The 15,995-nt window shown below is 37.6% G+C and overlaps 1 pseudogene; it reads right to left on the bottom strand.

Annotated features, from left to right (window-relative positions):
* LOC120288255 overlaps positions 1-8,594 on the bottom strand; it is a 34,586-nt pseudogene extending 25,992 nt beyond the window's left edge.
* Between the last annotated feature and the right edge of the window lie 7,401 nt (positions 8,595-15,995).

Here is a 15,995-nt window from a genome sequence, read left to right as displayed (position 1 = left end):
GGACATCTTGTTCATTACTACAATGACCAGTATAGTCATTGTTTCTGGGATCCTTTTTGCCAATGTTTCTACTGTACAAATTCCCCTAACGAGGTAGATCCTCTTGCAAGACCTCCACCTCGATGGAAAAGGCCAAAGAATAAGGTGTACCAAAGGTACTTAAACGGAGATTCCTCTGTTGACACTCTTGGTGAGTGTGATAAATACCAGTTCATGGTTTCTTATGCACCACCTCCACCACCAGAGTTCAGTACTATATCCAAAGTTTCACCAAATCCACCAAAATCACCCCCACCATCTCCTCCTCAGAAAAAACAAGCTCTCTCCCCGTTTTATAAGACAATCCTAAAATGGGCTAAGAAGCATTCTTACCCACTTGAGACTTCAGCAGAAACAACACACACATCTTCCATAGCCATGTTCCATGAAACAGATTTTCCTCATCTTGTTCGAGAAAGTTCTAAACTTTCTTTCCCGACTCCAGAAGAATTCATTGATCCACAAGGTAGATACCGTCATACTCCCAAGATATCTACTCCCATTGATGTAGATGAACATGGGAGACAAAGAAAGACTCATGCTGCTGAAGTTGTTCTAAACTGGCAATTAGAGACTCTGTTAGCACAAAACAATGCTTTCAAAGCAATTGATTCCAATATTGGAAATGTGCAACAAGATCTCCGAAAGTATGATGAGACCACCAAGAAAGTGGTTTCTGAATTCCAAAAGAGGCTAAACGCCTTGGAATGAGGACAACATCTAGGGTATCATTATCTAGAGAGCCCAAAGCCGGAGATAGAAAAGCTCAAGAGGCAAATCCAACTCCTTGAAGAACGAAGGTTTAGACCTTTTGATCTTTTTGCAACTACTGTCAGAACTGGGTATTTGCCTCCACCACCCCAGAAGTCTATTTTTGCTGCCATCCCAGAAGACTCTTTCAAAAAAGAACCAGATATGGCAGAAATGCGACATCGCCTCAAGAATCTACAGAAGAACAAAGGAAAAGAGAAAATGGCCACAGAATCAAGTTCGATCGTCATAAAGGAAAGGCCAGATCAGATGATCTTATCCAATCCATTAGAATCTTTTCTAAAGGATTTGCGTACTCAAGAACAACCTGATCCTGTTATCCAACAGCCAGATCCTGCCATTCTAGATGATCAGCTTCTATTTCCAATTGAGCAAACTTTTCCTAACATCTTTGATTCTGAATCAGATTCAGTATCCCTTTCGTCCTCTTCATCCTTCTCAATTCCTACTATTGATTCCCTCCCTATTGAGCCAATAACTTCATCAATATTTATGGCTGATCCTCCAGATCATGAGATGGAATCAAACTATTCTAAGCCAGAAAACGTTCAGACAAACAATCCCGGACGGCATGTGTCCATGGCATCAAAACAATTTTTCACCATCGATGATATTCTTTATCACAAATGGCCAGAAAGACTTGAAGAATTTCATACTTGGTTGAATACTCAGTCCATCACTAATCATGATATGAATGATGTCATTTACAACTTTGTTACGAGGTTCACAGGAAGCCTCAAACTTTGGTGGAAATCAGTTTTAGAACAAGACCAAATTCATTTTCTAATGTCACCTGATTTCAGCCATGCCATCACTCTCTTATATAATTTCTTTGTGGGAAAGCCCACCGATCTTATAGAAATGGAAAGAAGAGAATTTTTCGAAAGAAAATGTTGCTCTCTCCAAAAGAAATATCTTGATAAGTATTATCGAGTAATGCTTAAGCTTTTCTACCAGATTGGAGCTGATCCAAATCTGAAGCATGTTTTCCTGACTTCCATCCCTAAAGAATTATTCCAGATGGTCGAAAAATCTTTCTTTGGAAGACAAATGAGAATACAAGATATTCCCTTGGGAGAAATACAACAAAAAATCCATATATGCCTTGAAGAATTGTGCTTAAAACGCTAGATGGTCCGTACCTACATCACAGATGACAAAGGTTTCAAAACAGCCTGCTCTCGCCAGAAGTTAAAGATCAAATGTTCCAAGCAAGACTGTGATGATACTTGTGGTAAGTTTTCTCGGAAGAAGAAACATTTCAAGAAGTTCTGGATAAAGAAGTCCAAACATGACCCCAAGAACTTCTGGAAAAAGAAGAAATGGCGATACCTACACAAAAGGAAGGATCACACAGGCCATAAGAAATCAAACCGTTGCTTCATCTGCAATTAGAAAGGACATTTTGCCAAAAATTGTCCTCAAGTAAGAAAAGGTCGGAATCGTCTAATTCATTACATTGAGAATGAAACGGGTATTTCTCTTGAAAATGATGATATTGAATCCTTATTCTCTGCTAATGAAGAACCATTTGAACAAACTCTTTGTGTCATTCCCTCTTATCAAACTTCCAAATAAACCGAGTCGACTCAAAGTCGAAGACATTTTTCACATATCCCCCACATCTTCGGAACCAAGCCTTGACATATTTTCAAGCCAAACTTAGTGTTCCCATTTCCCTGTAAAAATCCTCACCTCAAAGTTTGCCAAACCTATAACTGTTATTGCTCTCATTGATACCGGAGCAAGTTGTTCCATTCTAGATACTAAAGTTCTGCCTGAAGAATATTGGACTCCCCATGTCCGATAATTCAACTCTGCCTCAGGAGATACTTTCTCCACAAATGTCAAAATCACTCCCGTAATTGTCCAGTTCTTTCCTCAGTATTCCATAACCACAAAGATCTTTGGATCAAAACTCCCCAATAAAGATCTGATAATTGGGTGGGATATCATGACTCAAATCTCTCAACTCCGTATCATCCCTGGAAAAGGTCTTAGGTATAAAGATCAATTCTCTGAGTTTGTCAATATTTAGAGACTCTTTTTCATTCAAATGAGTCTATTAGATCCAATCATGCAAAAATTGTTAGAATCTTGTTCGGAATCCCATTCGGAATTTGCTCAAAAGTGTTCCCATCATTTATGGGAAAATCCAGAGTTCTTTGTTCGCCTTCCTTTTAAGAAGAATGAAGATATAAATCCAACCAAGACGAGTCACATGTGAATGAAGCCAGAACATCTGGCTTTAGCTCAAAGGGAATGCTCATAACTATTGCAATAAGGCCTTATTGAAATCTCCAATTCTCAATGGGCTTGTGAAGCCTTTTATGTCAATAAGCGCGCCGAGCAAAGTAGGGGGAAAATGAGACTGGTAATCAACTATCAACCCTTCAACCTTTTTCTCAGAGATGATAAGTTCCCTTTACCTTCCAGAGATTCTCTCTTTAAGGCCCACATCTATTCCAAATTCGACCTCAAAGCCGGATTTTGGCAATTGGGCATCCATTCTAAAGACAGATCCAAAACAGGATTCTGTATTCCGAACCAGCACTTCCAGTGGAAAGTTCTTTCTTTTGGCGTGAAGGTAGCACCATCCCTTTTCCAAAAGGTCACGTGTCGTATTTTCCAACCAATCTTGTCAAGTGCAACCGTATACATTGACGATATCCTGCTCTACAGTCTTGACGAGCAGTCACATTGTCAGCTCCTTGAGCAGTTCGCAAAGATCGTGAAGAAGCATGGCATTATGCTTTTTCAAAGAAAGATGAATATTGCCCAGATAGAGATTGAATTTCTTGGTATGCACCTCAACAAAGGTACATATTATCTAGGGCCACATATTGCTCAAGAATTATTAAAGTTTCCTGAAGATAACTTTACTACAAAACAAGTTCAACAATTTCTTGGGATAATAAATTATCTCAGGGATTTTGTCCTAAACATTGCGAAGCTCCTGATTCCTTTGCAATCTATGCTGAAGAAGAATCCCCTACCTTGGGGAAAATCTTAGACCAAAGCAGTTGCTGAGCTTAAGGAGATTATGTAGAATATCCCACCATTGCAAATACTGCCAATAGGAAGAAAAAGTCTTCAAATTGATGCTAGTGATGAATACTGGGCAGCCATCCTGTTTGAAGAAATTGATGGTAAGAGACACATTTGTGCTCACAAAAGTGGAAAGTTTTCTTAAACTGAAATGCATTACCATTCCACTTTCAAAGAAATCCTAGCAGTAAAAAATGGAATATAAAAGTTTGAATTTCATCTCATTGGCTATCACTTCCTAGTAGAATTAGATATGACATCTTTCCCTCAGATGACCAAGTTTAAACAGAAGCAGATTCCAAATTCTCAACTACTTCGATGGGTTGAATGGTTTTCAAAATACTCTTTTGAAACTAAACATATTCCTGGAAAGAAGAATGTGCTTGCTGACTTCTTCTCAAGGCCAAAAGCACTAGCCGAAATCAACATGTACATCAAGAGGTCTGCTTTCCATATACTCAATCATAGCATGAAATACAAGATTGAGAAGATCAAAGATTTGCCAAGTTGGAAATATCCCTAGGAGATTATTCAGCAAATCCAGAATGACAGCCTCGCTAAGAACTTGTAAAACCTTATGTGGCAATGCCACACAGATCTATTCAAATTCAATGGAGGTTTTATTCTTTATCCTTTTGGATTAAATTCAGATTATCCATTCATTCATCCTCTTATCTGGAAGGAAGATGATTTCCCGGATCAACTCAAGACGTTATTATGGTACTTAACCAATAAGTACTTGATAGCTATTGAAATTCCAACCAGAAGATTCATTGCCAACATCACCAGGATATTCTTACTCAGAAGAAATATTGAAAGGGAAAGTGATCAAAATCTTTTAGACTTTCTCAATTGGTTCTAACCTCCTACTCACTGGAAACATCTTTTGGAGAAAGAACTAAGAACCATGACACCAAATTTTAAAGTCCATACCATCCTGTTTTTCCGACGTCCATGGCATTTCTTTAGAAATAATGACAACATCATTAATGCCCCACAGGATATAGGAACCACATCCTTTAAACCTCACTTGGACAGCCGAGAAGCTCAGATACACAAATCTTATCCAAGATCTGTTAGATCTTGTGAACACCAGTACCGAGAACTTTAGAGAATTTTGTGCCAGGAGAACAAAACCATTCTCGAAGATGTCTAGAATTACAATGTACCTGCTGCATGGGATGATTATGACCTAGCACCGAAAGCTAAGGAAGCACTCAGACAATGTAGACAAGCTGAATCATCCCAAGATCATGAAATGACAAGTGCATATGACATTATCTAATCCACTCAGGACACCTATGCACGCTTTGAAGGTCCTCTTTCCCAAGATCCCTACGATCCAGGACCTTCGTCCTCATCTTAAAGCATGAACACATTTTTTTATGCACAGCCAACCAATTGGCCCCAACCAAGCATTCCTGTAGACACTGCAGTACACGATAATACAGATTGGGCTCGAGAAGAAGCATCCCACTAGGCTCACGTAGAAGCATCCTCATCACGACAGCTGAACCAAATCCTCTCACCAGAAGACCTTGAAGCTCTTGAACAAAAATATGAGGAACATCTTCTACAAACAACATACAGCTCAGATGACTCAGACTACAGTTACAATGCTTGTGACGGACGAGACCGCTGAATCCGTACAATTTCACTGTAGCAAGCTACAGTTCACTTTTACTGTAACACTAGGTTAGGGAAAGTACTGTTCATAGTACAGTTAATGTTCATAGTGTTCGAATAATTCCCTCCCGGAAGTTTCCGGTGCCTCTGTTTGTATCCGGACTTGTGAGCTTGGTCCTTGTGTGTTTGTTTGTGACCTCTTATTGTCTATATAAGGCAAGGAGGGTGTAATGTGTTGGGCAGAGTCCCTTAAAGTAAAGTGAGTGTTTTGTGAAAACTCTCTCTATGGCTTTCTAAAACTCCTCTTCTTCTCTAGCCTGGTAGGATCCTCCAAGAAATGCAGCTTGGGTAGGTTAGAAACGTTTCCATCCTGGCATCTCTGAGTGTCTCTAGGCTCTGAACTAAAGGGTTAAGTGGTTTTCTGCTAAAAGGCTATCCCTGAAGGGATTGAACGGGAGTTGTTCGCCCACTGTGGGAAGGCATACCTGCAGGAAATTTACTCTCCTTTTCCGATTCTAAGTTTAGGTCCATTGAGAAGAATATAATAAAAGTACTAAAATTTAAAAGAAATTCTAAGTCATAAAAAAAAATTTAAAGGTTGTATCAAGAATAAAAATTTTGGGTAGTTACCAAATACCTTTAAATGCTCATAAAGTCGTTCAGGGAGTGGAATAAAAAAATTTGAGTAGAAATTATTCCTAAAAACAGTATGGTTATCAAACACACCATAAACTGCAATTTCGTGGATGTGGATGATATGTAATGTAATTGTTAAATTAACGTCTTCAATTTGAATTTGGATAACGATTTGTTAAATTGAATTTTATTGAGGAAGATTTTTCAAGTGGATTACAAATCAAATGAAAATGTCTTTCTTATTGGACTTTCTTTTGGACGTGTAAAATAAGAAGCAAGGAAACAAAAGAAGGAAATTAACCTATCACTACAAGACAAAAGAGGAAATAAAAATAAAGATATAGCAAAGGTTTTCTTTTTTTCTCTGTGCAAAAGCCTTGTCACGTTGAAGAATCAAAAGTGGTGGGTCCAGGTCAAATTGTTGACCTTGGGCGCGCACACACATAAAAGGCGTTAAAAAAGTGACGTGAAGCCCTACGAAATAGAAGGAGAAGCACGTTTAGAGAAGTGAAGAGTACATACCTGCAAAGAAAAAAAAGACACCAAGTTCTTGTTTTTGGCGTAGCGTTTCTTTTGAATTTGAACACGTGGTAATTTTATGTAGTGAGTTTATATTCAAGTGAGTTATTTATTTATAAATAATTTAAATTTAAGATTAAATTTAAGTGTGAGAAACACTCGAAGACGCGTGGCGATTATAAACTCTGATTCTCAGATTATAATAAATTATTTGTTGCTGGTTCTCTCCGTGGACGTAGGTATCAATACTCGGACCGAACTACGTAAATTTCTAGTATCCTTATTATTTCTCGATTATTATTCTGGAGTTTGCACTTTGACGTAAATTGCAAGATCTTGTCGTTTCCGTATGTTTCTGTAGAGATACCACGAGGAAAAGGATTTCACACTTAACAGTTAAACGACTTAGAAGGAAGAAGAGACAACGTTAGATTACTATATAATCACGTCACAATTTTTCTGAACTTTGATGGTTTTTCGTGGAAAAATACGCGTCTCAGAGGAGACAACAATCAGCAAGCTATCGTAACCAACCTTTGAAGGTTCCAAAACCCTACCCTCTTCTAATAATAAACAAACTGTTTCGCAACTTTCAATTCACTATTCTCATAATTGTTTTCTCATTAAATTAATAAATGCTTTGATTTCACTTTTTAACAACACTCCTACCCTTTAATATATATTAGAGTTAATATTGCAAAAAACCTCAAACCAGTATACACGTGACAAATTTACTCAAAATTAATTTTTTAGCCATAAAAATCCCAAACTAGTACCACTATGAAAAATTTAGCCTTAATTAGTTTCCGTTAAATTTGACTGTAAAATTGCTAAGTTGATGACACGGGGATTTTACCCTCGTTTGTCACGGATGTATTAATTTGGAATATTAATCCAATTTAATGGAAATTATTTAATGGAAACTAACATATGATAAATTCTTTTTTTTTGCTTATATAATTTTAGCTAGTGAGAGTTGCGGAAATTACTATGGAAGTTGATTTATAACTCAACCGTTAGTTTTTAGATTGATTACACATTTTTTATGTCTGGTATTAGACAAAGTGAACCTCCCTACTTGCAAAACTTGCGCCCCAACATGTTTTTGGATAGAAAACAAAATTCCATAAGAATTAGATTTTTGAACTTTCCATGTATAGCTTCTGATAAACACCAGTTTGTGGAATATTATAGCGTGAAATTTTGTTTTTCCTAAACAACAGTTTCTAGAAATTACTCATACCCTAGAATAAGTTCCAATTTTCTCTGCTTGACATTACACAAAATTTGGTAATAGGGTAAACAATCTTAGCATTATACTTTCATAAAATATCTGGAAAGCGGGAGAATTAAACGCGTGCTTTCCTCGTTGGTCACTCGCATGTCGTTTTCGGGTCTATGGGACGACAGCTTACGTCAACGGAAAAGTCAAATCCCCCAATTTTTCTGCCACAAAACGCCCCACCGCCAAACGCAAAACGACGAGCACGAAAAACGGGAGTCGACGATGAAACCTCTTTTCCAAAAAGGGGAATTCTTTAAGGACGACATCCGTCCTTTCAATTTATAAAAATTTCATTCAAATCACATTAACATAACATTTATCTCACGAAAAATAAATAATTTAAAAAATAATTTACCCAATTAATAACCAAAAATTAAATTTGAGGCGATGTTCCATCGATCATGTGGACATTGATGAATCATGTGGAACAAAATTAGGTATAGGGTAAACAATATTCTCGGCTTGACATCACCAAAATCTAGTGTTATCTTATTGATTTTTCACGATGAATCATCGTCATCTCTTCCTCTTACTCAGCTTCTATCCTCATAGTTTGATCTTCTCCAACTTGACCACTGGTATTAATGTTTCGTATAGAGTGGGGATCATCACGACCATCATTTGGTGCACAACCCCTGGCTGAATTTGCTAATTTCTCCTGCGATACCATCCTCGCTTTCCTTTCACGATCCCTTTGTCAGTTCTTCAAGTCTTCGATGCTATTATGACAATCTTGATTTTTCTCCAAACTCGTCGCGACTATTGATTGTATCTTGTGAATCTTCTGATGGCTCCATCCGATCAAAGAGAGAAGAGAATTCTAGCGGTTCTTTTAGGACTAAAATTTGTATAATTTCAGTGGAAAACTTGAGCTCTGTGTACTGATTTCTCACTGAAGCTTTTCCATATAAAATAAGTTACCATGCAAGTACCGATCTCTCATATGAAGCATGAATTGAGTGCCAAGTTTTTGAAAAGCGACTGAAAACTGAACAAATTACATTCACGGTTTTGTTCCCTTAGACATTCAAGAGAGCTGAACAAATTAAATGCACATATCTGAAAAACAGTTCTTTACTTGTTTCCTTTTATCGAGAAAAACTGAATACATTTTATTCAAATTAATGGGGAGTTTTCTCAAAATTCAATAGTGAAACTATAGCGAGTAGGTAGAGCATGTTATATTTTGCATCCGGATATAGAGAAAAATGTAATTAGATTTTGATGCTAAAAGTTTTATATTTCAGCATTGCAAAAAGGTTCCGAGGGCATTGAGATATGTAAAAAATTGTCATTGTTGTTGTGTATGTATAATTTGTTCAGCTTTCTTGAATGTTGAAGGGAACAAGCTGTGAAATTTAAAGGTCTGTTTGTTAGCGTTTCTATTTCTCAAATTTTTTCTTCTTTTGTTCCTTGGAATAGAAAAGAACATAAATCCATTTGGTAATGTCAACTAATTTTTCTATTCCTTGAAATAGAAACGTGGCTAGGAAATAGATTTTGGAAAAAATATAAAAAGTAAATAAAATTTGTTTCTTATTTCCGAGAACAATTTCTGGAATAAGTCATTTTCTTTCTTTTCTTTTCTTCTTCTTCCTCTTCTAAGGAGTCGCCGAATCTCGGCGTGTTGGTAGGTGACCAGAGATGAAGTCCAATGACCTCGTAGGGCGAGACTTGACCTTGACTAGATCTGGTGAGGTCAGGCCTCATTAGTGGCTGGGTGAACCTTGCCCAACCACCGGGGATCCCCAAGGCCAGCCGACCTCGTCGGCTCTCGTCACTAGTTGGTCGTCGGCCATCGTTTAGGCTCACGTGACCGACTGGAGGAGGAAGAAGATAAGAGGAAAATAAGAAAATTAAAAAAATCAGAAAATCATTAAAAAAAAAATTAAAAAGAAATTCTATGTCACCAAAAAATCGAGAGTTGTACCAAATGCATTTTTTCTTTTTTTATTCAGCAAATATAAATTTTATGTAGAACCAAGTGACTTTTTTTTGCTCAGAAATTGTTTGAGGGAATAAAACTAGAAAAAAAAAACTATTTCTAAAAAGAAATTCTCAATAATAGAAATGTTACCAAACGTACATTAAATAATTGTATCATTCACTTTAATTATTTAAAAATTAAAATAAATTCTACTTCATAAAAAAAAAAAAACTTATAAGTTGTATCAAATGTGTTTTTGTTCTTTTTTTAATTATAAGAATAGGAATTTTTTGCAATTACCAAACACATTGTTTTACTTAGAAACTGATCTAGGGAATAAAAAAAAGTAATTATGAAAATAAATTGTTCACGAAGACATAAATGTTATCAAACGCACCATAAGTTTTTCACTTTGAAGCTACTAAGTTTTTATTTCTTGAAGAAACGAGAGAATTCTCTTTAGTCTCGATCTGATGGAAAGAGCCCTAAGCTCACAACATACAGGTGAAGATGGCGATGAGTTTGGAGAAAGATCAAGATCGTTGCAATTAGTAAATTCTAGAGAAGCAAAGTAGTAATGCAGCAAATCGAGGAAAACAGAAAACATTTTACACTAGTACATATGCTATCTAAAACTTCTTCAAAGTTTTCACGAGAGAGTTGAAAGAAATAGGTTTTAACATCACATATTGAAACGATATGAAATCAGTCTACTTCATATATTTAAAATATAAGTTAAGTATCAGATTTGTGCTTTATCTTCTACTAGGCTAAGGCGATTGTGTGCAGTGGATTATGCATAGAAAGAAATTGTGTACTCAGGGTGGTTATATATGAAAAGAAAGCGGTTGTTTTTCATTGAGTTGTTATCGTTTATTGGTGAAGTTAAACGTGAGACAAAATTGTGTTTTTGACTGAATAATGTAGACTAGAAGCTAAGCACGAACTACGTGCATGCATAAAATTGAGCGATTATGTATGAAATGCAGCTATTAATTAGTTTCTTTTGAACCAACGAAACTGAAAATTTTTAATATTCTACATATAATTTAAAGAATAGTTCTGTACTTATTTCCTTCATAACAAGAATACTGAAAACATGTAACACTAATATTCTACATATAATTTATGGTTTGTGAGTTTCAAGCGTTAGAAACCATCATTCGACATGCGCCTTTGCCATCCTCCAATGGCCAGAAGCAAGGCAATTTTTCCGTGCATGATCCAATTACTGTCCTGACAAAGCTTCGATGGATCGCTGGCATTAAAACACTCAAATCCAACAGGCGATGAGACAAATCAAAATTGCCGTGTATATAATCACCCAAGCGCAGAACCACTCCTACGATATGTAACAGGAAATACATGAAAATGAGATTAAACCCTGCTATTGGAAAGGCAAATATATTGGAAAGGAAGCTGTGTGATATGCTTTTTTTAGGCCTTTTTTTAGGCCATTTACTTAGGAAGTTTTGTGTACATATCTTTTTTATTGTTTTTTTTTTTTTTTTTGGTAATTTAGCCTAATTAGGATATTGTTTGATAGTTGTATCTTCTTATGTATATGTTGTGTTTTTGTGGCAATGAATGACAGAATTCTCATTCCAAAATTCCTCAGTTCTTTTACATGGTATCGAGCCATGGCTAATGGAAAAAAAAGGTGAGGAGAGTTCGGGAACAGACCAGAAAACCTCTAACCCTTACACACTGAATTCGAATGACAACCCGGGTAACTTGATTACCCAAGTTCAGTTGAAAGGTGAGAATTATGAAGAATGGGTGCGAGCTATGTGGACTGCATTACGAGCCAAGAAGAAATATGGTTTTATTGATGGATCTGTCAAGCAACCAACTGATGATTCGCTAGAACTTGAAGATTGGTGGACGGTTAATTCCATGTTGGTTTCTTTGGTGTTTAATACCATTGAACTGACACTGCGCTCGACTATCCCTCACATGGAGAACGTGAAAGATCTGTGGGAGGATATCAAACAGAGATTCTCAATTGGGAATGGTCCACAGATGCAGCAACTGAGATTGGATTTGGCCAATTGTAGGCAGGATGATCAACCCATCGTGTCCTATTTCGGTAAACTCAAAATCTTGTGGAATGAAATAAATAACTATGATCAGATACCAATGTATGTTTGTACAGGTTGCAAATGCAATTTAACCATTGAATCGGAAAGAAAGCGTGAAGAAGAGAGAGTTCATCAATTTTTGATGGGCTTAGATGAAGAAGGATATGGAACAATGCGCGCTAATATTTTGAGCATTGAACCTTTGCCTAATCTAAATCGTGTCTATGCTATGGTTGTTCAACAAGAGCAAGTATGAACTATGACACGAACCAAGGATGAAAGAGGCAATCCCGTGAGTTTTGCAATCTGGGCAAGTGGTCAAAATTCAAGGGGGGACAAAGATAAATCTCGTTTTGTTCTAATTGCAACCGAGAGGGTCATGATACTGAAAGTTGTTTCCAACTAATAGGATATCCATAATGGCGGGGTAATAGACCACATGGAACCTCTGCTGGACAAGGTAGTGGTCAAAAGCGTAGTAATAGAGGTGGACATAATAAGGGAGGTGGTGCTCGTGCCAACGTCTTATAGGCAACTGGAGTTGATGGTGGGCGAGGAGTTGTGACGGATTTAGATCGAAAGAGTCTTAGTGGATTAAATGATGAGCGGTGGCCAACTTTATTGGGAATGTTAAGTTCTCATCAGAATGGTGCCCATGAGAGGCTGACAGGTAAACAGAGTATTTTTCCTTGGATTATTGACACAGGAGCTTCCCACCATATGATAGGAACATTGGCATTTTTGAGAGAATTGCATGACATTGTGCCATGCTCAATCGAGTTACCTGATGGAGAAAAGACCATGGCAATGAAAGAAGGAACTATGTTGCTTGGAGGAGACTTGAAATTGCGACGATTTCTTTTTGTGCCCAATTTGAAATGCAATCTGATTTCTGTATCACAACTTCTTAATGATTCAAATTTGGTTATTCAACTCATTAACAAAATATGTGCTATACAGGACCTAAATTCGAGGAACCTGATTGGAGTGGGTGAGCAACGGGAGGGGCTTTACTTTCTCAAGGGAGTGACTTCAATACATGCTTGCACGGTGGCTGATATGGAATCCTTTGAGCTTTGTCATAAAAGAATGGGTCATCCTTCTTCTAAGGTGGTGGAGTTAATTCCAGAAGCTGACAAAATGGTTAGGAAAACCAATAAAACTTGTGAGGTTTGTTTTAGAGCAAAACAAACAAGAGAGATCTTCTTTTCTAGTGACAATAAAGCTAAAGATTGTTTTGAATTAATACATTGTGATTTGCGGGGACCTTATAGAGTTCCAGCTTCATGTGGAGCAATTTATTTCTTGAAAATTGTTGATGATTACTCTCGTGCTGTGTGGATATATTTGTTGAATGAAAAAAAAATGAAGTGCCTTGTGTTCTTAGGAAGTTTATTGCAATGGTTAAATGCCAATTCGAGAATAATGTGAAAATTGTTAGAAGTGATAATGGAAGTGAATTTTTGTGTTTGAAAGAATATTTTGATGAACATGGGATATTGCATCAGACTTCTTGTGTTGGAACACCTCAACAAAATGGCCAAGTGGAAAGAAAGCATCGCCATATCCTTAATGTTGCAAGAGCTTTACGTTTTCAAGCAAGTTTACCCATAGAATTTTGGGGAGAATGTATACTCGCAGCTGGGTATTTGATTAACAGGACTCCATCTATATTATTGAATGGTAAAACTCCATATGAGATTATTTTTGGCCAACCTCCTTCTTACAAACATATTCGGATTTTTGGTTGTTTGTGCTATGCTTATAATCAGAATCGGGATAGAGATAATTTTGCTAGTAGAAGTCGTCGATGTGTTTTTGTTGGTTATTTGTTGGGAAAGAAGGGGTGGAGATTGTATGATTTGGAAGCTAGTGAATACTTTGTATCAAGAGATGTAGTGTTTGTTGAAACAAAATTTCCATATACTAATGAGAAAATAATAAGTGATGAACTCATTAAAAATAGAGTTATGGAGTTGTCACGCCCCAAACCTCGAGCGCATGCACATCCCACTGCGGTCGATAAAAAATGCAACATCCTAGGATACATCACTGACCCATTCATTTTATTAAGCATGCGGAAGGGAAACAAATCCCCTAACGACATTTAACTTGGGATAGAAAAGCAGGCAATCAATCACAATACCAAACACTCAATTATAAACACATAGGTTTAAATACAACACTTGACTGTCTACAAAATAGACTAGCTCGACAAAAGAGGAACTATCCTAAGACCAACTAGCAGGACACGTTCACCGATCCTTCAGTTTCCACCTTTCTAGACTTAGGGCTTCGGGTCCTCTACGACCGCCATCTAGGGACCTGAAATTTTGGCCCACAACGAGGTGAGACATTATCTCAGTAAGTTCAACCCCCTAAACCCCTATTAGAAAGAAAATACACCCCGTGTGGCCTAGCCACATCACATAGAAGACTTACCTCGTCTTAATTCCTTCTTGCGGATTAGCACAATTTGTATCACACAATCTCAGGTAGTAATAATAATTCAAACAATTGAAATGCCATCACTTTCATATAAATCACAATCGCACTTAGCACGCATTCCAATTATTATTCATTGCCACACAAAGGCATAGCCTACTCACAGTTCGGCTATCTACTAACATTAATGCCAGGCATCACCTCCCCCATTGGAGCACGACTTCGTCACTACGTCGATGGCATTTCCGAAGGAGCATAGGTCCAGTTGGTCTCGCCTCTACTGCGAGCCGCATCCGTTGTAAGGGGCATCCCATATAAGGGCAAGTTCGACTCAACAACCCAGAACGATTCCTCTTAATTATCACACAGCCAAATCATACTCGGCCCCAAGACACTTTGCATTTCACTCAATGCATCCACTTAAAATAGTGATCCCGGCCATTTTTCTTCATATTAAAAATATTCCATAAATTACTCACGTGTGTGGGGGCACGCTAATTTCGAACCAGAAAGCTAATATCTCACTTTTTCAAACCCCACTATTTAATATAATCATTAAAATCCAATTTTTGCATCAAAACCCGCCACTTGGGTTTTTATGAATAAAATTCCTATATACCACAATCAACACTCAATTTACTACATCCATTCATCAAATTCAAATTCTAAATGCATAGCAACGATCAAAGCACGAAATTCGAGCAATTGAGGTCATAAATAATTTTTTTGAATTTTTTTATATAATTTTCGGAATAAAATAAATTATTAAAAATTCCTGAATTTGAAACATTTAAATAAATAAAAAATAAAACCTATTATGTCACATCAAGGCTTATATTAAAATAAACCTACTTAACTTTAAACTAAACACACTTTAACTTAATTAAACACCCTAATCTAATCCTCAACCAAATAAACTAATCTAACCACCTAAACTTACTTAACTTAGACTAAAGCACACTTAGGGCATCATTAACCGTCTAATTAAGATTTAGTGAGCTAAACTCATTGGATTAGCGAGCTAAGGGGACTAAAACGACGGGGACGCTGAAGGGAACAACTTTCCTCAAAGCGGGCCAAGCATTCAGATCGGGAAGCTGGCCAAAACGGGCCAAAATCGAGCTGCCATGCCCATTTTCTTGGCTACTTGCTCACGGTTGGACGAAGGGGTGCTGGTCACTGGTCGGGCGAGCAAACGACGGAGAGAGGCGGCGGTAGCTCAAGCGGTGACCGGCAGTGACTCACGGCGACCAGGGAAGACCTCTGGCGACCTTGGTGACGACGAGCTACAACTAGACAACGCAGGTGACGATGCTGGAGGCTCGGGCGGAGGCGGAACGATGAGCTGGCCTGCGAGGCGCATGCGCGGACGAGCTGCGACCATGACGGCTCCAGCAACGGGGTGCGACAGTGGCGACTCTAGCTACGGCGTGTGGCAGCGACGGCTGCCTTGGCTTCGTTGGTCTTTGGTTGCTGGGTGTCGAACAAAAACCAACTTAAGTCCCAAAAGCACGATCAAGGGTGAGCCTACTAATTTCTCAAACCAAATTAGCCATTCTCTTATTTAATTGCTGAAAAATTCTGATTACATGAAAAATCTTCCAAAGGTGATTCAATG

Source organism: Eucalyptus grandis, chromosome 9 (genome assembly GCF_016545825.1).
Source record: "Eucalyptus grandis isolate ANBG69807.140 chromosome 9, ASM1654582v1, whole genome shotgun sequence".
NCBI classification, from domain to species: domain Eukaryota; kingdom Viridiplantae; phylum Streptophyta; class Magnoliopsida; order Myrtales; family Myrtaceae; genus Eucalyptus; species Eucalyptus grandis.
This window is presented reverse-complemented; position numbering and strand designations above follow the sequence as displayed.